Source organism: Gorilla gorilla, chromosome 23 (assembly GCF_029281585.2).
Source record: "Gorilla gorilla gorilla isolate KB3781 chromosome 23, NHGRI_mGorGor1-v2.1_pri, whole genome shotgun sequence".
NCBI classification, from domain to species: domain Eukaryota; kingdom Metazoa; phylum Chordata; class Mammalia; order Primates; family Hominidae; genus Gorilla; species Gorilla gorilla.
The window spans coordinates 3,307,941-3,335,440 of NC_086018.1; the positions used below are offsets into that span (position 1 = coordinate 3,307,941).

Consider the following 27,500-nt stretch of genomic DNA (forward strand, 5'->3'; position numbering starts at 1 on the left):
TTCTTTTTTTTCTTTCTTTCTTTCTTTTACTTTCTTTCTTCTCTCTCTCCCCTCCCTCCCTCCCTCCCTCCCTCCCTCCCTCCCTCCCTCCCTCCCTCCCTCCCTCCTCTCTCCCTCTCCCTCTCCCTCTCCCTCTCCCTCTCCCTCTCCCTCCCCCTCCCCCTCCCCCTCCCCCTCCCCCTCCCCCTCTCCCTCTCCCTCTCTCTCTGTCTCTGTCTCTCGAGTCTCTTCCTTTCCTTGGTGCTTTCTCGGCTCGTGAGACTTAGCCGGTGTCTCGCCGTGTCCCGGGTCGACCAGCCGGGCTTCTCGACCGAACGGCGGGCAGGAGTGCCCGACCCGGGCCCGGAACGTCCGCGTCCCGGTCGGAACCTCCGGGATCGACCGGCTGCCGCCCGCGAGCTCCGGACTTAGCCGGCGGCTCGCCGCTGAACGCTGCGGCGCACCGATGCGAGGGTGTCGATTCCCGTTCAAGCGCCGGCGGTCTTCACCGGCCTCGGCCTTCGGTGGAGCTGGGACCACGCGGAACTCCCTCTCCTACATTTTTTTCAGCCCCACTGCGAGTTTGCGTCCGCGGGACTTTTAAGAGGGAGTCACTGCTGCCGTCAGTCAGTAATACTTCCTCCTTTTTAGCTTTTTGGTTCTGTCTTGCGTTTTTTTTTTTCCTTTCTTTTTCTTTTTCTTTCTCTCTCTCTCTCTCTCTCTCTCTCTCTCTCTCTCTCTCTCTCTCTCTCCCTCTCTCCCCCTCCCTCCCTCCCTCCCTCCCCCCACCCTCCCTCCCTCCCTCCCTCCCCCCACCCTCCCTCCCTCCCCCCCTCCCCCCCTCCCCCCGCTCCCTCTCTCTCTCTTTCCTTCCTTGGTGCCTTCTCGGCTCACTGCTGCCGCTGCCTGTGCCTCCACGGTTCAAGCAAACAGCAATTTTTGTATTTCGAGTAAAGACGGGATTTCACCATATTGGCCGGGCCGGTCTCGAACTCCCGACCTAGTGATCCGCCCGCCTCGGCCTCCCAAAGACTGCTGGGAGTACAGGCGTGAGCCACCACGCCCGGCCGATTCCTTCCTTTTTTTCAATCTTATTTTCTGAACGCTGCCGTGTGTGTATGAACATACATTTACACACACACAGTGATAAAACTATGTAAATGATACTTCCATAATACGTTTATATTATGTTACTTTTAATGGATGAATATGTATTAAAAACCCATTTCATTTACATACACGTGTGTATGTATATCCTTCCTCCCTCCCTTCCTTCCATTTATTATTTGTTAATACTTTTCGTGTATTTATGTTCTTTTCTTTTGGGGCTGGCCCGCCTGGTCTTCTCACTCTGGGCTCTGGTGACCTCAGCCTCCCAAATACCTGGGACTACAGGGATCTCTTCAGCCCGGGAGGGAGAGGCTAACGTGGGCTGTGATGGCGCACTTCCACTCCAGCTTACGTGAGGTGGGGTGGGGTGCGGGTGGGGTGGGGTGCAGAGAAAACAATTGATTGCGATCTTAATTGCCTTTTAGCTTCATTCATACCCTCTTATTTGCTTGTTTATTCTCATGGGTTATTCTATGTCATTGTCATGTTCATCGTTTGCTTGCCTGCTTCCTTGCTTGTTTATTTCCCTCCCTCCCTCCCTCCCTCCCTCCCTCCCTCCCTCCCTCCCTCCCTCCCTCCCTCCCTCCCTTACTGGCAGGGTCTTCCTCTGCCTCTGCCGCCCAGGATCACCCCAACCTCAACGCTTTGGACCGACCGAACGGTCGTCCTGCCTCTGATCCCTCCCATCCCCATTACCTGAGACTACAGGCACGCACCACCACACCGGTTGACTTTTAGGTGGTTTCTCATGTTTTCCGTAGGTTGGTAGGTATGTATGTATGTGTGTAGGTAGGTAGGTATGTATGTACGTATGTATGTATGTATGTATGTGAGTGAGACGGGTTTCGGGGTTCTATCATGTTGCCCACGCTGGTCTCGAACTCCTCTTCTCACGCAATCCGCCTGCCTGCCTCGGCCGCCCACACTGCTGCTATGACAGGCGTGAGACACTGCACCTGGCTCATTCTATAGTTGCCTGCCTGCCTGCCTGTCTATCGATCGTCTTCTTTTGAGGACGGATGTGCTCTCGCTTTGGTGTCCATGCTCTGGGCACACGTGATCTCTTTTTAAACTTCTATGATGATTATTATTGTAGGTGTCATCTCACATGTCCGAGTGATCGCAAACTTTTAGGCTCCAGAGATCCTCCCGCATCGGCCTCCCGGAGTGCTGTGATGACACGCGTGGGCACGGTACGCTCTGGTCATGTTTGTCATGGGTCGGTTCTTTCCGTGTTTGATACGGGGACTGCGAACAAATAAAATGTGGAGACGCGTCTCACCGATCCGCCTTTTCTTTTTTTTTCTTTTCTCCTTAGACGGAGTTTCACTCTTGTCGCCCAGGGTGGAGGACGATGGCGCGATGTCGGCTCACCGCACCCTCCGCCTCCCAGGTTCGAGTGATTCTCCTGCCTCAGCCTTCACGAGTAGCTGGAATGACAGCAATGAGCCATCGTGCCCGGCTAGGTTTTCTAGTTTTAGTACACATGGGGTTTCTCCATCTTAGTCAGGCTGGTCTTCAACTTCCGACCGTTGGAGAATTTTAACTTTCTTGGTGGTTGTTTTTCTTTTCTTTTCTCTTCTTTTCTTTTCTTTTCTTTCCTTCTCCTTCCCCCCCCCACCCCCCCTTGTCCTCCTCCTCCTCCTCCTCCTCCTCCTCCTCCTCCTCCTCCTCCTCCTCCTCCTCCTCCTCCTGCTCTTTCATTTCTTTCAGCTGGGCTCTCCTACTTGTGTTGCTCTGTTACTCACGCTGGTCTCAAACTCCTGGCCTTGACACTTCTCCCGTCACATCCGCCGTCTGGTTGTTGAAATGAGCATCTCTCGTCAAATGGAAAAGATGAAAGAAATAAACACGAAGACGAAAAGCACGGTGTGAAGGTTTCTCTTGCCGTCTCCCAGGGTGTACCTTGGACCCAGAAACACGTTGGGAGCTTGGCTGAGTGAGTGGGTTTTCGGTGCTGAAACCTCCCGAGGGCCTCCTTCCCTCTCCCCCTTGTCCCCGCTTCTCCCCCAGCCGAGGCTCCCACCGCCGCCCTGGCATTTTCCATAGGAGAGGTATGGGAGAGGACTGACGCGCCTTCCACATCTATATCCTGCCGGACGTCTCTGGCTCGGCGTGCCCCACCGGCTACCTGCCACCTTCCAGGGAGCTCTGAGGCGGATGCGCCCCCCCCTTCCCCGTCAGGTCCCGCTACCCTCCCCCGGCTGGCCGTTGCCGGGCGACCCCAGGGGAACCGCGTGGACGCTGCCTTCGGATCCTACGGCGAAGACTTCCACCGGATGCCCCCGGGTGGGCCGGATGGGATGAGACTGGACCACCCCGGACCGGTGCTGTTCTTGGGAGTGGGTTGACGTACAGGGTGGACTGGCAGCCCCAGCATTGTAAAGGGTGCACGGGTATGGAAATGTCACGTAGGATGCCCTCCTTCCCTTCGGTCTGCCTTCAGCTGCCTCAGGCGTGAAGACAACTTCCCATCGGAACCTCTTTTCTTCCCTTTCTCCAGCACGCAGATGAGACGCATGAGAGGGAGAAACAGCTCAATAGATACTGCTGACCTTCATTTGTGGAATCCTCAGTCATCTACACACAAGACAGGTGACTAGGCAGGGACACAGATCAAACACTATTTCCGGGTCCTCGTGGTGGGGATTGGTCTCTCTCTCTCTCTCTCACACGCACGCACGCACGCACACACACACACACACACACACACACACAATTTCCATATCTAGTTCGCAAAGCACACTCACTTCCCCTTTTCACGGTACGCAGGCTGAGTAAAACCCACCCCACCCTCCACCCGTTGGCTGACGAAACCCCTTCTCTACAATGTATGAAAAAGATGATCTGGGCCGGGCACGCTGGCTCACGCCTGTCATTCCGGCACTTTGGGAGGCCGAGGCGGGTGGATCGCTTGGGGCCCGGAGTTCGAGACCGGGCTGGCCGACGTGGCGAAACCCCGTCTCTCTGAAAAATAGAACGATGAGCCGGGCCTGGTGGCGTGGGCTTGGAATCACGACCGCTCGGGAGACTGGGGCGGGCGAGTTGTTCCAACCGGGGAGGCCGAGGTTGCGATGAGCTGAGGTCGTGCCGTGGCAATCCAGCCTGGATGACGGAGCGAGACCCTGTCTCGATAGAATCATGATGTTTTTAGAAGGTGAGTTGTGCGTGGTGATGGCCGCCTGGAGTCGCAGCTACTCGGGAGGCTGAGATAAGGAGAAGATCACTTGAGGCCCCACAGGTCGAGGCTTCGGTCGTCCGTGACCCACTGTATCCTGGTCAGTCACCGGTCAAGGAGATAGGCCCCCTCCCCGTTTGCTTTTCTTTTCTTCCCTTCTCTTTTCTTCTCTTTTCTTTTTTTCCTTCTTTCCTTCTTTCTTTCTTCTCTTTCTTTCTTTCTTTCTTCCTTCCTTCCTTCCTTCCCCTCTTTCTTTCCTGCCTTACTGCCTTCCTGCGTTTCTTCTTTTCTTCTTTCCTCCCTTCCTCCCTTCCTTCTTTCCTCCCGCCTCAGCCTCCCAAAGTGCTGGGATGACTGGCGTGAGGCACCATGCCTGCTTGGCCTAAAGAGACCGTCTTGGAAAGTGAGACACAGAGAGCGCCTTCCAGTGATCTCATTGACTGATTTAGAGACGGCATCTCGCTCCGTCACCCCAGCAGTGGTGCCACCATAACTCACTCCCTGCAGCGTGGACGCTCCTGGACTCGAGCGATCCTTCCACCTCAGCCTCCAGAGTACAGAACCTGGGACCGCAGGCACGCGCCACTGTGCCCACACTATTTTTAATTATTTTTTCCCCCCCGAGACAGAGTCTCCCTCTCGTGGCCTAGACTGCGGTGCGGTGGCGCCATCTTGGCTCACCGCAACCTCTGCCTCCCGGTTTCAAGCGATTCTCCTGCATCGGCCTCCTGAGTAGCTGGGATGGCGGGCATGCGCCGCCACGTCTGGCTGATTTTGTATTTTTAGTGGAGACGGGGCTTCTCCATGTTGATCGGGCTGGTCTCAAACTCCCGACCTCAGGTGATCCGCCCTCCCCGGCCTCCGGAAGTGCTGGGATGACAGGCGTGGGCCACCGCGCCCGGCCTTCATTTTTAAATGTTTTCCCACAGACGGGGTCTCATCATTTCGTTGCAACCCTCCCGCCCGGCGTCTCAAAGTGCTGGCGTGACGTGCGTGAGCCACTGCGCCTGGACTCCGGGGAATGATTCACGATCGCTGTACTCATCCTTTCTTTCTTTCTTTCTTTCTTTCTTTCTTTCTTTCTTTCTTTCTTTCTTTCTTATTTATTTATTGATGAATTATTTTATGATTTATTTGTGTACTTATTTTCAGACGGAGTCTCGCTCTGGGCGGGGCGGGGCGAGGCGAGGCGAGGCACAGCGCATCGCTTTGGAAGCCGCGGCAACGCCTTTGAAAGCCCCATTCATATGCACAGAGCCTTATTCCCTTCCTGGAGTTGGAGCTCATGCCTTCCATAGCCTTGGGCTTCTCTCCATTCGGAAGCTTTGACAGGCGCAACCCCACCCAGAGGCTGGCTGCGGCTGAGGATTAGGGGGTGTGTTGGGGCTTGAAAAGTGGGTCCCCTAGTTTTGATACCTCAGCCGACACATCCGCCGACCACCATCGCTTTCTCGCCCTCTGAGATCCCCCGCCTCCACCGCCTTGCAGGCTCACCTCTTACTTTCATTTCTTTCTTCCTTTCTTGCGTTTGAGGAGGGGGTGCGGGAATGAGGGTGTGTGTGGGGAGGGGGTGCGGGGTGGGGACGGAGGAGAGCGTCCTAAGGGTCGATTTAGTGTCATGCCTCTTTCACCGCCACCACCGAAGCTGAAAGCAACGATCCGCTAACTACCGCGTGTTCTCATCTAGAAGTGGGAACTTACAGATGAGAGTCCTTGCATGGGCAGAACGAGGGGGACCAGGGACGCGGAAGCCTGCTTGGCGGAGGAGGGGTGCAAGGAGAGACACCTTCAGGAAAAAAAACAAAACACGAATACTGTCGGACACAGCACTGACTACCCGGGTGATGAAATCATCTGCACACTGAACACCCCCGTCACAAGTTTACCTATGTAACAATCTTGCTCATGTATGCTTGAACCACAAATAAAAGGGGGGGGGGGGGGAGAGAGAGACAGAGAGAGAGAGAGAGGTAAAACGAAACACCACCTCCTTGACCTGAGTCAGGGGGTTTCTGGCCTTTTGGGAGAACGTTCAACAACAATGCAGTATTTGGGCCTGTTCTTTTGTTTTTCTTCTTTTCTTTCTTTTTTTTGGACTGAGTCTCTCTCGCTCTGTCACCCAGGCTGCGGTGCAGTGGCGCTCTCTCGGCTCACTGAAACCTCTGCTTCCCGGGTTCCAGTGATTCTTCTCCGGGTAGCTGGGATTACAGGCGCGCACCATGACGGCCGGCTCGTATTTCTATTTTTAGTAGAGACGGGGTTTCTCCATGTTGGCCATGCTGGTCTCGAACTCCTGACCTCAAATGATCCGCCTTCCTGGGCCTCCCAAGGTGCTGGGACGACAGGCCTGTGCCGCCGGGATTTCAGCCTTTAAAAGCGCGGGCCCTGCCAACTTTCGCTGCGGCCCTTACGCTCAGAATGACGTGTCCTCTCTGCCCTAGGTTGACTCCTTGAGTCCCCTAGGCCATTGCACTGTAGCCTGGGCAGCAAGAGCCAAACTCCGTTCCCCCACCTCCCCACGCAAAAACTAACTAACTAACTAAACTAACTAACTAACTAAAATCTCTACACGTCACCTCTAAGTGTGTGTTCCCGTGAGTGATTTCTAAGAAATGGCACTGTACACTGAACGCAGTGGCTCACGTCTGTCATCCCGAGGTCAGGAGTTCGAGACCAGCCCGGCCAACGTGGTGAAACCCCGTCTCTACTGAAAATACGAAATTCAGTCAGGCGCCGTGGGGCAGGCACCTGTCATCCCAGCTACTCGGGAGGCTGGGGCGGAAGAATTGCTTGAACCTGGCAGGCAGAGGTTGCAGTGACCCAAGATCGCGCCACTGCACTACAGCCTGGGCGACAGAGTGAGACTCAGTCTCCAGATAAATACATACATACATACATACATACATACATACATACATACATACATACATCATACAAGAAAGACAAAAAGAAAAGAAAGAGAAAATGAAAGAAAAGGCACTGTATCGCTACTGGGCTAGGACCTTCTCTCTGTCTGTTTCTCTCTGTCTCTCTCTGTTCGTCTCTGTCTTTCTCTCTGTGTCTCTTTCTCTGTCTGTCTGTCTGTCTGTCTCTTTCTTTCTCTCTGTCTCTGTCTTTGTCTCTCTCTCTCCCTCTCTGCCTGTCTCACTGTGTCTGTCTTCTGTCTTACTCTCTTTCTCTCCCCGTCTGTCTCTCTCTCTCTCCCTCCCTGTCTGTTTCTCTCTCTCTCTTTATGTCTGTTTCTGTCTCTCTCTGTCTCTTTCTCTGTCTGTCTGCCCCTCTCTTTCTTTTTCTGTGTCTCTCTGTCTGTCTCTCTCTCTCTCTCTCTCTCTGTGACTATCTTCTGTCTTACTCTCTTTCTCTGCCTGTCTGTCTGTCTCTCTCTGTCTCTCCCTCCCTTTCTGTTTCTCTCTCTCTCCCTCTCTCGCTCTCTCTGTCTTTCTCTCTTTCTGTCTGTTTCTCTGTCTCTCTCTGTCCGTCTCTGTCTTTTTCTATCTGTCTGTCTCTCTCTTTCTTTCTGTCTGTCTCTGTCTCTCTCTCTCTCTCTCTGCTTGTCTCTCTCACTGTGTCTGTCTTCTGTCTTACTCTCCTTCTCTGCCTGTCCATCTGTCTGTCTGTCTGTCTCTCTCTCTCTCTCCCTCCCTTTCTGTTTCTCTCTCTCTCGCTCTCTCTCTGCCTGTTTCTCTCTTTCTCTGTCGGTCTCTGTCTGTCTCTTTCTCTCTGTCTCTGTCTCTCTCTCTCTCTGCCTGTCTCACTGTGTCTGTCTTCTGTCTTATTCTCTTTCTCTCTCTGTCTGTCTCTCTCTCTCCCTTCCTGTCTGTTTCTCTCTCTCTCTCTTTCTGCCTCTTTCTCTCTGTCTGTCTCTGTCTTTCTCTGTCTGTCTGCCTCTCTCTTTCTTTTTCTGCGTCTCTCTGTCTCTCTCTCTCTGTTCCTATCTTCTGTCTTACTCTGTTTCTCTGCCTGCCTGTCTGTCTGTCTGTCTGTCTCTCTTTCTGTCTTTCTCCCTCCCTTTCTCTTTCTCTCTCTCTGTCTGTCTCTCTTTCTGTCTGTTTCTCTCTGTCTCTCTGTCCATCTCTCTTTCTCTGTCTCCCTCTTTCTCTCTGTCTCTGCCTCTCTCTCGCTCTCTCTCTGTCTCTCTCACTGTGTGTGACTGTCTTCTGTCTTACTCTCCTTCTCTGCCTGTCCGTCTGTCTGTCTGTCTCTCCCTCTCTCTCCCTCCCTTTCTGTTTCTCTCTCTCTCTCTTTCTGTCTGTTTCTCTCTTTCTCTCTCTGTCTGTCTCTCTCTTTCTTTTTCTCTGTCTCTCTCTGCGTCTGTCTCTCTGTCTGTGCCTATCTTCTGTCTTACTCTCTTTCTCTGCCTGTCTGTCTGTCTCTCTCTCTCTGTCTGTCTCCCTCCCTCCCTCCCTCCCTGTCTGTCTGTTTCTCTCTCTGTCTCTCTCTCTCTGTCCATCTCTGTCTGTCTCTTTCTCTTTCTCTCTCTTTCTTTCTCTCTGTCTCTGTCTCTCTCTCTCTCTCTCTCTCTGCCTGTCTCTCTCACTGTGTCTGTCTTCTGTCTTACTCTCTTTCTCTGCCTGCCTGTCTTTCTGTCTGTCTGGCTCTCTCCCTCCATGTGTCTCTCTCTCTCTCACTCACTCTCTCTCCGTCTCTCTCTCTTTCTGTCTGTTTCTCTCTGTCTCTGTCTGTCTGTCTGTCTGTCTCTCTCTCTGTTTGTCTTTCTCCCTCCCTGTCTGTCTCTCTCTCTCTCTCTCTGTCTCTGTCTCTCTCTCTTTCTCTTTCTGTCTGTTTCTCTCTATCTCTCGCCGTCCATCTCTGTCTTTCTATGTCTCTCTCTTTCTCTGTCAGTCCGTCAGACACCCCCGTGCCGGGTAGGGCCCTGCCCCTTCCACGAAAGTGAGAAGCGCGTGCTTCGGTGCTTAGAGAGGCCGAGAGGAATCTAGACAGACGGGCCTTGCTGGGCTTCCCCACTCGGTGTATGATTTCGGGAGGTCGAGGCCGGGTCCCCGCTTGGATGCGAGGGGCATTTTCAGACTTTTCTCTCGGTCACGTCTGGCGTCCGGACTTCTCCTATTTCCCTGATAAGCTCCTCGACTTAAACATAAACGGTTAAGGCCGGACCCAACACGGCGAAACCCCGTCTCTACTAAAACTACAAAGCCGAGTCGGGAGCGGCGGGGCAGGCCCCTGTAATGCCAGCTCCTCGGGAGGCTGAGGCGGGAAAATCGCTTGAACCTGGGAGGCGGAGGCTGCAGGGAGCCGAGATCGCGCCACTGCACTATGGCCCAGGCTGTAGAGTGAGTGAGACTCTGTCTCTAAATAAATAAGCAAATTCATGAATTCATTAATTCTTTTCCCTGCTGACGGACATTCGCAGGCATCGGTTGTCTTCGGGCATCACCTAGCGGCCACTGTTATTGAAAGTCGAGGTGACACGGAGGGAGGTCTCGCCGACTTCACCGAGCCTGGGGCAACGGGTTTCTCTCTCTCCCTTCTGGAGGCCCCTCCCTCTCTCCCTCGTTGCCTAGGGAACCTCCGCCCTGGCGGGGGCCCTATTGTTCTTTGATCGGCGCTTTAGTTTTCTTTGTGTTTTGGCGCCTAGACTCTTCTACTTGGGCTTTGGGAAGGGTCAGTTTAATTTTCAAGTTGCCCCCCGGCTCCCCCCACTACCCACCTCCCTTCACCTTAATTTAGTGAGTCGGTTAGGTGGGTTTCCCCCAAAACCCCCACCCCCCCGCCTCCCAACACCCCGCTTGGAAGCCTTCCAGAGCCACCCCGGTGTGCCTCCGTCTTCTCTGCCCTTCCCCCACCCCTTGCCGGCGATCTCATTCTTGCCAGGCTGACATTTGCATCGGTGGGCGTCAGGCCTCACTCAGGGGCCACCGTTTTGGAAGATGGGGGGCGGCACGGTCCCACTTCCCCAGAGGCAGCTTGGGCCGATGGCATAGCCCTTGACCCGCGTGGGCAAGCGGGCGGGTCTGCAGTTGTGGGGCTTTTCCCCCCGCTTTCCGCCTCAGGCCTCCCTCCCTAGGAAAGCTTCACCCTGGCTGGGTCTCCGTCACCTTTTATCATGATGTTTTAGTTTCTCCGCCCTCCGGCCAGCATAGTTTCACAATGCGAAGGGCGTCACAGCTCTAGTGTGGGCCCTCTTAGTACTTGCCCAAAATAGAAACGCTTTCTGAAAACTAATAACTTTGCTCACTTAAGATTTCCAGGGACGGTGCCTTGGCCCGTGTTTCTTGGCTTGTTTTGTTTTGTTTTGTTTTGTTTTGTTTTGTTCGTGTTTTTCCTTTCTGGTATGTATTTCTTTTCAAGTGAAGTAGAAATCCCCAGTTTTCAGGAGGACGTCTATTTTCCCCAAGACATGTTAGCTGCTGTTTTTTCCTGTTGTTAACTAGCGCTTTTGTGAATCCCTCAACGTGCAGTGAGAGCCGGTTGATGTTTACTATACTTCATCATGACATCTTATTTTCTAGAAATCCGTAGGCGAATGCTGCTGCTGCTCTTGTTGCTGTTGTTGTTGTCGTTGCTGTTGTCGTTGTCGTTGTTGTTGTTGTTGTTGTTGTTGTTGTTGTTTTCAAAGTATACCCCGGCCACCGTTTATGGGATCAAAAGCACTATAAAATATGTGTGATTATTTCTTGAGCACGCCCTTCCTCCCCCTCTCTCTGTCTGTCTGTCTGTCTCTGTCTCTCTCTTTCTCTGTCTGTCTTCTCTCTCTGTGTGTGTGTCTCTCTCTCTCTGCCTGTCTGTTTCTCTCTCTCTGTCTCTCTCTGCCTGTCTGTTTCTCTCGCTCTGTCTCTCTCTCTCTGCCTGTCTCTCTCACTGTGTCTGTCTTCTGTCTTACTCCCTTTCTCTGCCTGCCTGTCTCTCTCACTCTCTGTCTCTGCGTCTATCTCTCTCTTTCTGTCTGTTTCTCTCTGTCCGTCTCTGTCTCTCTCTGTCTGTCTCTTTGTATTTCTTTCTCTCTGTCTCTGTCTCTCTCACTGTCTGTCTTCTGTCTTAGTCTCTCTCTCTCCCTGTCTGTCTGTTTGTCTCTCTCTCTCTCCCTGTTTCTCTCTCTCTCTCTCTGTGTCTTTGTCTTTCTTTCTCTCTGTCTCTGTCTCTCTCACTGTGTCTGTCTTCTGTCTTAGTCTCTCTCTCCCTGTCTGTCTGTTTGTCTCTCTCTCTCTCTCCCTGTCTGTTTCTCTCTCTCTCTGGCTTTGTCTTTCTTTCTCTCTGTCTCTGTCTCTGTCTCTGTCTCTGTCTCTCTCTCTCTCTCTCTCTCTCTCTCTCTCTCTCTCTCTCTCTGTCTGTCTTGTGTCTTACTGTCTTTCTCTGCCTGTCTGTCTGTCTGTCTCTGTCTGTCTCTCTCTCTCTCTCCCCCTGTCGGCTGTTTCTCTGTCCCTGTCTGTGTCTCTCTTTCTGTCTGTTTCTCTCTGTCTGTCTTTCTCTCTCTGTCTCTTTCTCTCTGTCTGTCTCTTTCTCTCTGTCTCTCTCTGTCTCTCTCTCTGTGGGTGTGGGTGTGTGTGTGCATGTGTCTGCCTTCTGTCTTACTCTCTTTCTCTGCCTGTCTGTCTGCCTGTCTGTTTGTCTCTCTCTCTCTCTGCCTGTCTCTCTCCCTTCCTGTCTCTGTTTCTCTCTCTTTCTGTTTCTCTCTGTCTCTGTCCATCTCTGTCTTTCTCCGTCTGTCTCTTTATCTGTCTCTCTCTCTTTCTGTCTTTCTCTCTTTGTGTATCGTTGTCTCTCTCTGTCTGTCTCTCTCTGTCTCTGTCTCTGTCTCTCTCTCTCTCTCTGTCTCGGTCTCTGGCTCTCGCTCTCTCCCGCCCTCTCTTTTTTTTTGCAAAATAAGCTCAAGTACATCTAATCTGATCCATTACCAAGGCCTGAATTCTTCACTTCTGACATCCCAGATTTGATCTCCCTACAGAATGCTGTACAGAACGGGCGAGTTGATTTCTGGACTTGGATACCTCATAGATACTACATATGAATAAAGATCCAACCCTAAAATCTGGGGTGGCTTCTCCCTCAACTGTCTCGAAAAATCGTACCTCTGTTCCCCTAGGATGCCGGAAGGGTTTTCTCAATGTGCATCTGCCCATGTCCTAAGTGATCTGTGACCGAGCCCTGTCCGTTCTGTCTCAAATATGTATGTGCAAACACTTCTCTCCATTTCCACAACTACCCACGGCCCCTTGTGGAACCACTGGCTCTTTGAAAAAAATCCCAGAAGTGGTTTTGGCTTTCTGGCTAGGAGGCCTAAGCCTGCTGAGAACTTTCCTGCCCAGGATCCTGTGTGAACAAAAGTGCCTCTGCTGGGAGCTGGGATCCTTGGGACCATGCTTGCTAGCGCTGGATGAGTCTCTGGAAGGATGCACGGGACTCCGCAAAGCTGACCTGTCCCACCGAGGTCAAATGGATACCTCTGCATTGGCCCGAGGCCTCCAAAGTACATCACCGTCACCAACCGTCACCGTCAGCATCCTTGTGAGCCTGCCCAAGGCCCCGCCTCCGGGGAGACTCTCGGGAGCCCGGCCTTCGTCGGCTAAAGAAGTCCAAAGGGATGGTGACTTCCACCCACAAGGTCCCCACTGAACGGCGAAGATGTGGAGCGTAGGTCAGAGAGGGGACCAGGAGGGGAGACGTCCTGACAGGCGATGAGTTCCCTAGGCTCTGGCCACCCCACCCACGTCCCACGTCCCACGTCCCGGGCACCCGCGGGACACCGCCGCTTTATCCCCTCCTCTGTCCGCAGCCGGCCCCACCCCACCACGCAACCCACGCACACACGCTGGAGGTTCCAAAAGCACACGGTGTGAATGAATAGAGCCTGACGGAGCGAGAGCCCATTTCACGAGGTGGGAGGGGTGGGGGTGGGGTGGGGTGGGGTTTGTGGGGTCTGTGGAGAGCCCGATTCTCCCTCTTGGGTGGCTACAGGCTAGAAATGAATATCGCTTCTTGGGCGGAGGGGCTTCTTTAGGCCATCACCGCTTGCGGGACTGCCTCTCAAACCCTCCCTTGAGGCCACAAAATAGATTCCACCCCACCCGTCGACGTTTCCCCCCGGGTGCTGGATGTATCCTGTCAAGAGACCTGAGCCTGACACCGTCGAATTAAACACCTTTACCGGCTTTGTGTGTTTGTTTGTTTCTGAGATGGAGTCTTGCTCTGTCCCCCCAGCCTGGAGTGCAGTGGCGTGATCTCAGCTCACTGGAACCTCTGCCTCCTGGGTTCAAGTGATTCTCCTGTCTCAGCGCCACCATGGCCGCTTCATTTTTTTTTTTTTTTTTTTTTTTTTTTTAGTAGACACGGGGTTTCACCCTCTTTCATTGGTTTTCACTGGAGATTCCAGATTCGAGCCACACCTCATTCTGTGCCACAGAGAGACTTCTTTTTTTTTTTTTCTTTTTTTAAGCGCAACGCAACATGTCTGCCTTATTTGAGTGGCTTCATATATCATTATAATTGTGTTGTAGATGAAGAAAAGGTATTAAACACTGTGCTAATGATAGTGAAAGTGAAGACAAAAGAAAGGCTATCTATTTTGTAGTTAGAGTAAAGTTGCTCAGTATTTAGAGCTGCCTAAATACGTCAGCATTTAAACTCTTCCTAGTAAAGGCTGGCCAATCTGAATAATCCTCCTTTAAACACGATTTTTGATAGGGTTAAGATTTTTTTAAGAATGCGACTCCTGCAAAATAGCTGAACAGACAATACACATTTAAAAAAATAACAACACAAGGATCAACCAGACTTGGGAAAAAATCGAAAACGACACACGTCTTATGAAGAACTGAGTTCTTAAAATATGACGGAGAACATAGCTATCGGAAGAGAAGGCAGTATTGGCAAGTTGATTGTGACGTTGGTCAGCAGTAGCTGGCGCTGTCTTTTTGGCCATCTTTCGGGCAATGTAACTACTACAGCAAAATGAGATATGATCCATTAAACAACATATTCACAAATCAAAAAATGTTTCAGTAATATAATGCTTCAGATTTAGAAGCAAATCAAATGATAGAACTCCGCTGCTGTAGTAAGTCAGATCACCGTATCTGACAAAATAACTACCACAGGGTTATGACTTCAGAATTATACTTTCTCTTGATATTTATTTATGTATGTATTTATTTTTTTAATTTATTTCTCTTGAGACGGCGTCTCGCTCTGTCGCCCAGGCTGGGGTGCAATGGTGTGATCTCGGCTCACTGCAACCGCCACCTCTCTGGGTTCAAGCGATTCTCCTGCCTCAGCCTCCCGAGTAGCTGGGACTACAGGTGCCCGCCACCACGCCCAGCTAATCTTTATACTTTTAATAGAGACGGGGTTTCACCGTGTTGGCCCGGATGGTCTCGATCTCTTGACCTCGTGACCCGCCCGCCTCGGCCTCCCAAAGTGCTGGGATGACAGGCGTGAGCCACTGCGCCCGGCCTTCTCTTGACGTTTAAAACTATGAAGTCAGTCCAGAAAAATGCAATAAATGTCAACGGTGAGTATGGTGTTGAGGCAGAAGTAGGACCACGCATGTTCATATCGTATTCCGTTGATCACAATATGACCTAGGGAGTAATTTCCTATGTGCCTACTTATACACGAGTACAAAAGGGTAAAACGGAGAGACTGCTAAATTAAAGGGTACGTGAAGTTCTTAATAGTCACTCCGTAAACTGGAACGCTGTCAAAAAGCGGCAGCTAGTGAATTGTTTCCATCTATTTTTCTATTATCCAATAAGTGAACTATGCTATTCCTTTCCTATCTCCCAAGCACTTCTTGTCCCCATCACCACTTCGGTGCTCGAAGAAAAGGTAACAAATCAAGTAACACAACTAAAGAAACACACACACAAACCAAAGACAGCTACAGTGTCTGCAAAAAAGCTTGCTAGAAGACTGAAACTGTTGAGTATAAGGATCTGGTATTCTACGATCATGAGTTCATTTCAGAGTTTGTTAAAGACATACGTTTCATAAGGAAACATCTTAGTTAGAAGTTATTCAGCAGTATGTACCATCCCTAAGTATTTTTAACCAAATTCGTGACAATAAAGAGCTATCTAACCAGAAAAATTAGCGAGTACCGGCACCATCCATAAGGCTTTGTCTTTACACTTCATTACCACTTACCATGCCTTACAATGTCTAGGATTGACTCTGATAGCATTTTTAAAACCAGCTAATGCTTTGTCCAATTCTTCAGTGAAGACAAGCTCACGCCCTAATGCACTATAGGCATAAGCATCATTTGGATCCACTTCGAGAGTTCTCTGGAAGAATTGAATCGCAATATCGTGTTCCCGTTGCAGACCGAAACAGTTCCCTGCAGCACACCAGGCCTCTGGCTGGCGAATTTTTATCCATGTCTGTGAAGTCTTTGGACAGAATTGAAAGAGCAACACCTTCCGGAGGATGCCAAAGTGTGGTAGAGTAGATCTCCACGCCTTCGACTCTGTAATTCTCAATCCTTCTAACCTCTGAGAATGTTCTTTCAGCTTGCATGGACTCTGAGAGTTTAAAATAGGCCCTTCCAATTTCGCACAGTACCCAACCGGTATTGCAGTGGTGAGAAGCTAGATGGCTCAAGATATTGAGAGCTTCTTTGCCGTGGTAAGAACACAAAGCTAAATAACCTTTCTCCCTTTCACGAAGAAGGCTCATCGAGCCTTCCGCTGCTGCTTTTTGTAGATTAAAAGCCTGAATCTGAGGCGCGATTGCGACTATTTTCCCTTCTGAAATGACGGAAGAGTCCAATTTTGTCACTTCCAGGCTATCACTTATGTTCGGTGGAGTTATTCCTCCTTTCTTAGTTTTACTTTTTGTTTTTCTGTTTGGGATTTTAGGTGGAAACTTCATTTTTAATTTTCTCCTATTCTCCTCGGTTGTGGAGCTGTCACTAGTCAAGAGTCGTGAATTTCTTCGAGGCGGTGCGTTCGGGGGAGATGCCATAGTGGGGCTCAATACCTGAGGTGTTGCCCTTGTCGGCGGACCAGAACTTTGTGTTTTTGCAAGAATTGGAGTTACCTTTGGGCTCTTTCCCCTCTGCGAGAAGACAGACTGTGTTCCGGTTTGGCCGATTCTGGCAACGGACTTTTTTGAAGGGGCTCCGGTGGATGGCACGTCAATGACAGAAGGTGTCTAATACCAGTGCAGTTTTGTCAATAGGATCCGTCTCCGGGACTTGGGGTTTCTGATGGCAGAATGTCAACACTTGGGGTTAATGGACTAACAGCTGCTGGTCCTCCTAATAAAACTGCGACCAGTTTTTGGTTTATGTCGAACCTGTTTAGATCATATGGAAGTTCCTGTTCCCAGTGGGACAGTATCAGGTGAAAGGACAGCTGAATCGATAGAGGACACTGGGGAGTCTGTATTCAAGGAGTACTTTGAATTGGAAGATTCTAAATTCAATCCGTTTAATTCAACGGTGTCCTGGGCTGTTTCCGTAAGAACGGTCTCAGGCTGTCTGTGACGTGAACTAGGACGAGGCCCAAGTGTTGTGGCGCAACACTTGGACAGGCAGTTGCTAAAGCTCTCTAGAGATGTGAATCAAAATGTTTGGTCAGGATCCGGCTTTTCCCCCCTATTTCACACCATGATTCAAAGGGACACCAGAGGAAAGGATTTCAACGAAGGCTCTTTTGGTCACATTCTGATCCTTTGGCAAGCCGATCTGTCTTGCAATATACATGTCCCAACAATGGAAGGGGAAAGCGAGCTGAATCACCAAACTCAGGAACAATAATATCATCATGGCTTTTCTGCTTATGAAACACTCCACCCGATAAGATTTGTTCCCCTTCTGCAAGCTTGCTGAGATCAACACAACATTTCGCAAGCAGGTATTTGCAGTGCGGTGTAGTACAACTGTGTCCTTTCAAGAGTCTATATGTTTTATAGGCCTTTCCTGAGCGGTAAGAACAGGTCGCCAGTAAAAACAAGGCTTCTTCTGAGTGTACTTCTGCATAAAGGCGTTCTGCGAGGAAAACCGCATCTCGGTAGGCATAGTGGTTTAGTGCTTGCCATATAGCAGCCTGGACGGGTCCCTGCAGCACCGCCATCCTCGAGGCTCAGGCCCACTTTCTGCAGTGCCTCAGGCACCACCACCCCCCCCCCCCCCCCCCCCCCGTAGCGGCTCCGGCCCGGCCAGCCCCGGCTCATTTAAAGTCACCAGCGACCGTTACCGACCGTTACCGGGGGGTGGTGGGGGAGTCCGAGCCAGAATGACTTCTTTATCCTGCTGACTCGGGAAAGCCCGGCCCCTTGTGATCCATTGCAAACCGAGAGTCACCTCGTGTTTAGAACACGGATCCACTCCCAAGTTCAGTGGGGGGGGGGGGGGGGATGTGAGGGATGTGGCATGGAGGACGAAGGACTCTCTTCCTTCTGATTCGGTCTGCACAGTGGGGCCTAGGGCTGGAGCTCTCTCCGTGCGGACCGCTGACTCCCTCTACCTTGGGTTCCATCGGCCCCACCCTGGAACGCGGGTCTTGGCAGATTCTGGCCCTTCCTGGCCCTTCAGTCGCTGTCAGAAACCCCATCTCGTGCTCGGATGCCCCGAGTGACTGTGGCTCGCACCTCTCCGGAAACATTGGAAATCTCGCCTCTGCGCGCGACCACCTGAAACCACAGGAGCTCGGGACACACGTGCTTTCGGGAGAGAATGCTGAGAGTCTCTTGCCGACTCTCTCTTGACTTGAGTTCTTCGTGGGTGCGTGGTTAAGACGTAGTGAGACCAGATGTATTAACTCAGGCCGGGTGCTGGTGGCTCACGCCTGTAACCCCAACACTTTGGGAGGCCGAGGCCGTAGGGTCCCTCGAGGAATCGCCTAACCCTGGGGAGGTTGAGGCTGCAGTGAGTGAGCCATAATTGTGTCACTGCGCTCCAGTCTGGGCGAAAGACAGAATGAGGCCCTGCCACAGGCAGGCAGGCAGGCAGGCAGGCAGGCAGGCAGGCAGGCAGGCAGGCAGAAAGACAACAGCTGTATTATGTTCTTCTCAGGGTAGGAAGCAAAAATAACAGAATACAGCACTTAATTTTTTTTTTTCCCTTCGGACGGAGTTTCACTCTTGGTGCCCACGCTGGAGTGCAGTGGCACCATCTCGGCTCACCGCAACCTCCACCTCCCGCGTTCAAACGATTCTCCTGCCTCAGCCTCCTGAGTAGCTGGGATTACAGGCACGGGCCACCACACCCGGCTGATTTTGTATTGTTAGTAGAGACGGCATTTCTCCATGTCGGTCAGGCTGGTCTCGAACTGGCGACCCCAGTGGATCTGCCCGCCTCGGCCTCCCAAAGTGCTGGGATGACAGGCGTGAGCCATCGTGACCGGCCGGCTACATTTATTTTTTTTCTTAATTATTTTACCTTTTTTTAGTTTTCAATTTTAATCTATTTATTTATTTACATTTATTTCTTTCCTTATTTACTTATTTATTTATTTTCGAGACAGACTCTCGCTCTGTTGCCCAGGCTGGAGTGCAGCGGCGCGATCTCGGCTCACTGCAAGCTCTGCCTCCCGGGTTCATGCCATTCTCCTGCCTCAGCCTCCCGAGTAGCTGGGACTACAGGCGCCCGCCACCGTGCCTGGCTAACTTTTTGTATTTTGAGTAGAGACGGGGTTTCACTGTGGTAGCCAGGATGGTCCCGATCTCCCGATCCCGTGATCCGTCCACCTCGGCCTCCCAAAGTGCTGGGATGACAGGCGTGAGCCACCGCCCCCGGCCTATTTATCTATTTATTAACTTGGAGTCCAGGTTATGAAACCAGTTAGTTTGTGTAATTTTTTTTTTTTTTTGAGACGAGGCTTCACCGTGTTGCCAAGGCTTGGACCGAGGGATCCACCGGCCCTCGGCCTCCCAAAAGTGCGGGGATGACAGGCGCGAGCCTACCGCGCCCGGACCCCCCCTTCCCCCCCTCCCCCGCTTGTCTTCCCGACAGACAGTTTCACGGCAGAGCGTTTGGCTGGCGTGTTTAAATTCATTCTAAATAGAAATTTGGGATGTCAGCTTCTGGCCTCATGGACTCTGAGCTGAGGAGTCCCCTGGTCTGTCTATCACAGGACCGTACACGTAAGGAGGAGAAAAATCGTAACGTTCAAAGTCAGTAATTTTGTGATACAGAAATACACGGATTCACCCAAAACACAGAAACCAGTCTTTTAGAAATGGCCTTAGTCCTGGTGTCCGTGACAGTGATTCTTTTCGGTTCGGACCTTGACTGAGAGAATTCCCAGTCGGTCTCTCGTCTCTGGACGGAAGTTCCAGATGATCCGATGGGTGGGGGACTTAGGCTGCCTCCCCCCAGGAGCCCTGGTCGATTAGTTGTGGGGATCGCCTTGGAGGGCGCGGTGACCCACTGTGCTGTGGGAACCTCCATCCTTCCCCCCACCCCCTCCCCAGGGGATCCCAATTCATTCCAGGCTGACACTCTCACTGGCAGACGTCGGGCATCACCTAGCGGTCACTGTTACTCTGAAGACGGAGGCCTCACAGAGGAAGGGAGCACCAGGCCGCCTGCGCACAGCCTGGGGCAACTGTGTCTTCTCTACCGCCCCCGCCCCCACCTCCAAGTTCCTCCCTCCCTTGTTGCCTAGGAAATCGCCACTTTGACGACTGGGTCTGATTGACCTTTGATCAGGCAAGAACGAACAAACAAATAAATAAATAAAATAACACCAAAGTAACTAACTAAATAAGATAAGTCAATACAATCCATTACAATACAATACAATACGATACAACACGATACGATAGGATACAGTAAATACAATACAATACAATACAATACAATACAATACAATACAATACAATACAATACAATACAATACAATACAATACAATACAATACAATACAATACAATACAATACAATACAATACAATACAACACAATAGGCCAGGCGCGGTGGCTCATGCCTGTCATCCCATCACTTTGGGATGCCGAGGTGGACGCATCACCTGAAGTCGGGAGTTGGAGACAAGCCCGACCAACATGGAGAAATCCCGTCTCAATTGAAAATACAAAATTAGCCGGGCGTGGTGGCACATGCCTCTAATCCCAGCTGCTAGGAAGGCTGAGGCAGGAGAATCGCTTGAACCTGGGAAGCGGAGGTGGCGGTGAGCCGAGATTGCGCCATCGCACTCCAGTCTGAGCAACAAGAGCGAAACTCCGTCTCAAAGAAATAAACTAAGATAAATAAATAAATACATAAATACATAAATTAAAATAAATAAATAAATAAATAAATAAAATAAAATAAATAAATGGGCCCTGCGCGGTGGCTCAAGCCTGTCATCCCCTCACTTTGGGAGGCCAAGGCCGGTGGATCAAGAGGCGGTCAGACCAACAGGGCCAGTATGGTGAAACCCCGTCTCTACTCACAACACACCAAATTAGCCGGGTGCCGTGCTGTGCTGTACTGTCTGTAATCCCAGCTACTCGGGAGGCCGAGCTGAGGCAGGAGAATCGCTTGAACCTGGGAGGCGGAGGGTGCAGTGAGCCGAGATCGCGCCACTGCACCCCAGCCTGGGCGACAGAGCGAGACTCCGTCTCAAAAAAATGAAAATGAAAATAAAAATGAAATGCAACAAAATAATTAAAAAGTGAGTTTCCGGGAAAAAAGAAAAAAGGAAAAAAAAAAAAAAGAAGAAAACAACCCCACCGTGACGTACACGTACGCCTCTCGCCTTTCCAGGCATCAGACACGTTAGGAATCATGCGTGATTTCTTTTTTTAACTTAATTTTATTTTATCATGATGATTTATGTTTCGAGACGGAGTCTCGGAGGCCCGCCCTCCCTCCGTCCCATTCCCTGGTTGCCCAGACCACCTCAGGAGACAGACCCTGGCTGGGCCAGATTGTTCTTCTCCTTGGTCAATGGTTTCCTTGTCTTTCTTCGTGTCTTTAACCCGCGTGGACGCTTCCGCTCGGGTTTTACAGATGGCAGCTCCACTTTAGGCCTTGTTGTTGTTGGGGACTTTCCTGATTCTCCCCAGATGTAGTGAAAGCAGGTAGATTTGCCTTGCCTGGACTTGCCTGGCCTTGCCTTTTCTTTCTTTCTTTATTACTTTCTCTTTTTTTTCTTCTTCTTCCTTTTTTTTTTTTTTTTTTGAGACAGAGTTTCACTCCTGTTGCCCAGGCTAGAGGGCAATGGCGCGATCTCGGCCCACCGCACCCTCTGCCTCCCAGGTTCAAGCGATTCTCCTGGCTCAGCCTCCTGATTAGCTGGGATTATAGGCATGGGCCACCGTGCCTGGCTGATGTTTGTACTTTTAGTAGAGACGGTGTTTTTCCATGTTGGTCAGGCTGGTCTCCAACTCCGAACCTCAGGTGATCCGCCTGCCTTGGCCTCCCAAAGTGCTGGGATGACAGGCGTGAGCCGCCGCGCCCAGCCTCTCTCTCTCTCGCTTGCTTGCTTGCTTGCTTGCTTGCTTGCTTGCTTGCTTGCTTTCGTGTTTTCTTGCTTTCTTGTTTTCTTGCTTTCTTGCTTGCTTGCTTGCTTTCGTGCTTTCTTGCTTTCCTGTTTTCTTTCTTTCTTTCTTTCTTTCTTTCTTTCTTTCTTTCTTTCTTTCTTTTGTTTCTTTCTTGCTTGCTTTCTTGCTTGCTTGCTTGCTTGCTTGCTTTCGTGCTTTCCTGTTTTCTTGCTTTCTTTCTTTCTTTTGTTTCTTTCTTGCTTGCTTTCTTGCTTCCTTGTTTTCTTGCTTGCTTGCTTTTGTGCTTTCTTCTTTTCTTGCTTTCTTTCTTTCTTTGGTTTCTTTCTTACTTGCTTGCTTGCTTGCTTTCGTGCTTTCTTGTTTTCTTGCTTTCTTTCTTTCTTTTGTTTCTTGCTTGCTTGCTTTCGTGCTTTCTTGCTTGCTTTCTGTCTTTTGTTTCTTTCTTGCTTGCTTTCTTGCTTCCTTGTTTTCTTGCTTTCTTGCTTGCTTGCTTTCGTGCTTTCTTTCTTGCTTTCTTTTCTTTCTTGCTTGCTTTCTTTTCTTTTTCTTTCTTTCTTTCTTGCTTTCTTTTCATTCATTCATTCTTTCTTTCTTCTTTCTTTCTTTCTTTCTTTCTTTCTTTCTTTCTTTCTCTGTTTCTTTCTGTTTCGTCCTTTTGAGACAGAGTTTCACTCTTGTTTCCACGGCTAGAGTGCCATGGCGCGATCTTGGCTCACCGCACCTTCCGCCTCCCGGGTTCGAGCGCTTCTCCCGCCTCAGCCTCCTGATTAGCGGGGATTACAGGGAGGCACCCCCACGCCTGGCTTGGCTGATGTTTGTATTTTTAGTAGGCACGCCGTGTCTCTCCATGTGGGTCAGGCTGGTCTCCAACTCCCGACCTCATGTGATGCGCCCACCTCGGCCTCTCAAAGTGCTGGGATGACAGGCGTGGGTCACCGTGCCCAGCCTGTTGACTCGTTTCGTTTTTTTGTTTCTTTCGTTTCCATGTGTTCGCTTATATTTATCGACGTAAACGTTTGTATACATTTATATGTAAACGAAAATGTGTATCTTTACGTTGAATACGCTTGTGTATAGTAAATACGCATCGATTATGTAGAAACATACCTCTATGTGATAGATGCAGGTGTTTATTTCGCATAAATGAATACACGTCGCTCTAGAAAGAAGCGATCGCCGACAAATACGTGTATGCTTACGTATGAAAAGTGTTGTATTTATGTTTCTAAATGAACGAGTGTACGTATTTGTCTCTGTTTTCTTTCTTCCTCTCTTTTATGTTTTTCTTCCTTCCTTTCTACCTTTCTCTCCTTCTTTAGGCGTTTCTTCCTCTCTTCCTTTCCTTCTTTCTCTCTTTCTGTTCTTTTTTCTTTCGTGCTTTATTTCTCTTTCGTTCCCTGTCTTTCCTTCTTTTTTCTTTCCTCTCTGTTTCTTTTTCCCTTTTTTCCTTCGTTTCTTTCCTCATTCTTTCTCTCTTTTTCATGTGTCTTTCCTTTCCGTCTGTCTTTTAAAAATGGACTGTTTCAAAAGTTTTCTTTGCGTATCTACGTTTTTTAAACGGTCTCTCTTTTCTCCATTTTCTTCCTCCCTCCCTGCTCCCTTCCCTCCCTCCTTCCCTTTCGCCGTCTGTCTCTTTGCCCCATTCCCCCCGTCCCTCCCTCTTTCTCTCCCTCTGTCTGTCTCTGTGTGGATTCTGGAAGAGCCTACGCATTCTGCCTCTCCGTGTGTCTGCAGCGACCGGCGACCGAGTCCTTGTGTGTTCTTTCTCCCTCCCTCCCTCCCTCCCTCCCTCCCTGCTTCCGAGATGCATCTCCAAACACCCACACGCCGTGGGTTGTCTTCTGACTCTGTCGCGGTCGAGGCAGAGACCCGTTTTGGGTACCGTTTGTGTGGGGTTGGGGTAGAGGGGCTGCGTTTTTGGCCTCGGGAAGAGCTTCTCGACTCACGGTTTCGCTTTTGCGGTCCCCGGGCCGCCCTGCCATCCGGATCTGTCTCGCTGACGTTCGCGGCGGTCGTCGGGCTCCATCTGGCGGCCGCTTTTAGATCGTGCTCTCGGCTTCCGGAGCTGCGGTGGCAGCTGCCGAGGGAGGGGACCGTCCCCGCTGTGAGCTAGGCAGAGCTCCGGAAAGCCCGCGGTCGTCAGCCCGGCTGGCCCGGTGGCGCCAGAGCTGTGGCGCGTCGCTTGTGAGTCAGAGCTCTGGCGTGCAGGTTTATGTGGGGGAGAGGCTGTCGCTGCGCTTCTGGGCCCGAGCCGGGCGTGGGGCTGCCCGGGCTGGTCGACCAGCGTGCCGCAGCTCCCGAGGCCCGAGCCGCGACCCGCGGGGACCCGCCGCGCGTGGCGAGGGAGGCTGGGGACGCCCTTCCCGGCCCGGTCGCGGGTCCGTCCGCGCTCATCCTGGCCGTCTGAGGCGGTGGCCGAATTCGTTTCCGACGAGTCCCCGTGGGGAGCCGGGGACCGTCCTGCCCCCGTCCCCCGGGTGCCGGGGAGCGGTCCCCGGGCCGGGCCGCCGTCCCTCTGCCGCGATCCTTTCTGGCGAGTCCCCGTGCGGAGTCGGAGAGCGCTCCCTGAGTGCGCGTGCGGCCCGAGAGGTCGCGCCTGGCCGGCCTTCGGTCCCTCGTGTGTCCCGGTCGTAGGAGGGGCCGGCCGAAAATGCTTCCGGGTCCCGCTCTGGAGACACGGGCCGGCCCCCTGCGTGTGGCACGGGCGGCCGGGAGGGCGTCCCTGGCCCGGCGCTGCTCCCGCGTGTGTCCTGGGGTTGACCAGAGGGCCCCGGGCGCTCCGTGTGTGGCCGCGATGGTGGCGTTTTTGGGGACAGGTGTCCGTGTCGCGCGTTTCGTGGGCCGGCGGTGTGGTCGGTGACTCGACCTCCCGGCCCCGGGGGAGGTATATCCCTCACTCCGAGTCGGCATTTTGGGCCACCGGGTTATTGCTGACACGCTGTCCTCTGGCGACCTGTCGCTGGAGAGGTTGGGCCTCTGGATGCGTGCGGGGCTCTGGCCTACCGGTGACCCGGCTAGCCGGCCGTGCTCCTGCTTGAGCCGCCTGCTGGGGCCCGCGGGCCTGTGGTTCTCTCGCGCGTCCGAGCGTCCCGACTCCCGGTGCCGGCCCGGGTCCGGGTCTCTGACCCACCCGGGGGGCGGCGGGGAAGGCGGCGGGGGCCACCCTGCCCCCGTGCGCTCTCCGCTGCGGGCGCCCGGGGCGGCTGCGACAACCCCACCCCGCTGGCTCCGTGCCGTGCGTGTCAGGCGTTCTCGTCTCCGCTGGGTTGTCCGCCGCCCCTTCCCCGGGGTGGGGAGTTGGCCGGGGCCGATCGGCTGGTCTGGCTGGCTGGCCGGCCGGCCGGGTGGCCGACCTCCGCTCCCGGGGGGCTCTTCGCGATCGATGTGGTGACGTCATGCTCTCCCGGGCCGGGTCCGAGCCGCGCCGGGCGAGGGGCGGACGTTCGTGGCGAACGGGTCCGTTCTTCTCGCTCCGCCCCGCGGGGGCCCCTCGTCTCTCCTCTCCCCGCCTGCGGGTGGTGCGTGTGGGAAGGCGTGGGGTGCGGAACCCGGCCTGACCTCGGCGTCCCGCCCGCCGCCTTCTGCGTCGCGGGACGGGTCGGCGGGGTCCTCTGACGCGGCAGACACCCCTCGCTGTCGCCTCCCGTGGTTGTCGACTTGCGGGCGGGCCCCCTCCGCGGCGGTGGGGGTGCCGTCCCGCCGGCCCGTCGTGCTGCCCTCTCCGGGGGTTTGCTCGAGCGTCGGCTCCGCCTGGGCCCTTGCGGTGCTCCTGGAGCGCTCCGGGTTGTCCCTCAGGTGCCCGAGGCCGAGCGGTGGTGTGTCGTTCCCGCCCCCAGTGCCCCCCTCCTCCGGTCGCCACCGCGGTGTCCGCGCGTGGGTCCTGAGGGAGCTCGTAGGTGTGTGGGGTTCGAGGCGGTTGAGTGAGACGAGACGCGCCCCTCCCACGCGGGGAAGGGCGCCCGCCTGGTCCGGCGAGTGCACGTCCCGTGCTCCCCCTTGGCGGGTGCGCGCGGGCCGTGTGAGCGATCGCGGTGGGTTCGGGCCGGTGACGCGTGCGCCGGCTGGCCGCCGAGGGGCTGCCGTTCCGCCTCCGACCGGTCGTGTGTGGGTTGACTTCGGAGGTGCTTTGCCTCGGAAGGAAGGAGGTGGGGGGACGGGGGGGGCCTCGTGGGGTTGCGCGCACGCGCGCACCGGCCGAGCCCCCGCCCTGACCGCGAACGCTCAAGGTGGCCGCACGCAGGTGTTTCCTCGTACCGCAGGCCCTCTCCCTTCCCCAGGCGTCCCTCGGCGCCTCTGCGGGCCCGAGGAGGGGTGGCTGGCGGTTGGGGAGTGTGACCCACCCTCGGTGAGAAAGCCTTCTCTAGCGATCCGAGAGGTGTGCCTTGGGGTACCGGATCCCCCGGACTGCCGCCTCTGTCTCTGCCTCTGTTATGGTAGCGCTGCCGTAGCGACTCGCTCGCAGAGGACCCTCCTCCGCTTCCCCCTCGACGGGGTTGAGGGGGGAGAGCGAGGGTTCCGCCGGCCACCGCGGTGGTGGCCGAGCGCGGCTCGTCGCCTACTGTGGCCCGCGCCTCCCCCTTCCGAGTCGGGGGAGGATCCCGCCGGGCCGGGCCCGGCGTCCTGGCGGGTTGGGACGTGGCGGCCGGCGAGCGGTGGTGGGTGTGTGCTGCGCGGTGTACCGTCCGGCGCGTGAGTCCCTCCGCCGTGAGTCGGCTCTCCGCCCGCTCCCCTGCCGAGTCGTGACCGGTGTCGGCGACCGCGTTTTGCGTGGCGTGGGGTCGGGCCGCCTGGGCCCTGGGAAAGCGTCCCGCGGTGGGGGCGCGCCGGTCTCCCGGAGCGGGGCCGGGCCGGAGGATGGACGAGAATCACGAGCGATGGTGGTGCTGGCGTTGGGTTCGTGGCTGCGGTCGCTTCGGGGTCCCCGGTGGCGGGACCCCGGGGCTCGCGAGGCGGATCTCGGTGGGGGGGCCGAGGGCCGTCCGGCGTCCCAGGCGGGGCGCCGCGGGACCGCCCTCGTGTCTGTGGCGGTGGGATCCCGCGGCCGTGTTTTCCTGGTGGCCCGGCCGTACCCGAGGTTTCTCCCCCGAGCCGCCGCCTCTGTGGGCTCCTGGGTGCCCTTGCCCGTCTGTGCCCTCTTCCCTGCCCGCCGCCTGCCGATTCCCCTCTTCTCCCCGAGCGGCTCACCGGCTTCCCGTCGGTTGGCGGCCCCGCCTGGGACCGAACCAGGCACCGCCTCGTGGGGCGCCGCCACCGGCCACTGGTTGGCCCGGTGTCCGCGTCCCCCGGCGCGCGCCTTCGGGACCGGGTCGGTGGCGCCCCGCGTTGGGGCCCGGTGGGCTTCCCGGAGGGTTTCGGGGGTCGGCCTGCAGCGCGTGCGGGGCGAGAGAGGGTTCCGGGGAACCGGCCGCGACTGCGGCGGCGGTGGGGGGGAGCCGCGGGGGTCGCCGAGGGCCGGTTGGCCGCTCCGGGTGCCGCGCGGGGCCGCCTTCGCGCTCGGAGGGTGCCGGCGGTGAGACCCCCGCGTGTGTCCCGGCCGCGGTCGGCTGCGCTCGAGGGGTCACGTGGCGTCCCCCTTCCCCGCCGGCCGCCTTTCTCGCGCCTTCCCCGTCGCCTCGGCCTCCTCGCCCGTGGTCTCTCGTCTTCTCCCGGCCCGCTCTTCCGAACCGGGTCGGCGCGTCCCCCGGGTGCGCCTCGCTTCCCGGGCCTGCCGCGGCCCTTCCCTGAGGCGTCCGTCCCGGGCGTCGGCGTCGGGGAGAGCCCGTCCTCCCCGCGTGGCGTTGCCCCGTTCGGCGCGCGCGTGCGCCCGAGCGCGGCCCGGTGGTCCCTCC

At 54.2% G+C, this 27,500-nt stretch overlaps 1 pseudogene; it reads right to left on the bottom strand.

Moving 5' to 3' along the window:
* Positions 1-13,211: 13,211 nt before the first annotated feature.
* On the bottom strand, positions 13,212-17,359 carry LOC134758171 (cell division cycle protein 27 homolog; annotated as a pseudogene).
* Between the last annotated feature and the right edge of the window lie 10,141 nt (positions 17,360-27,500).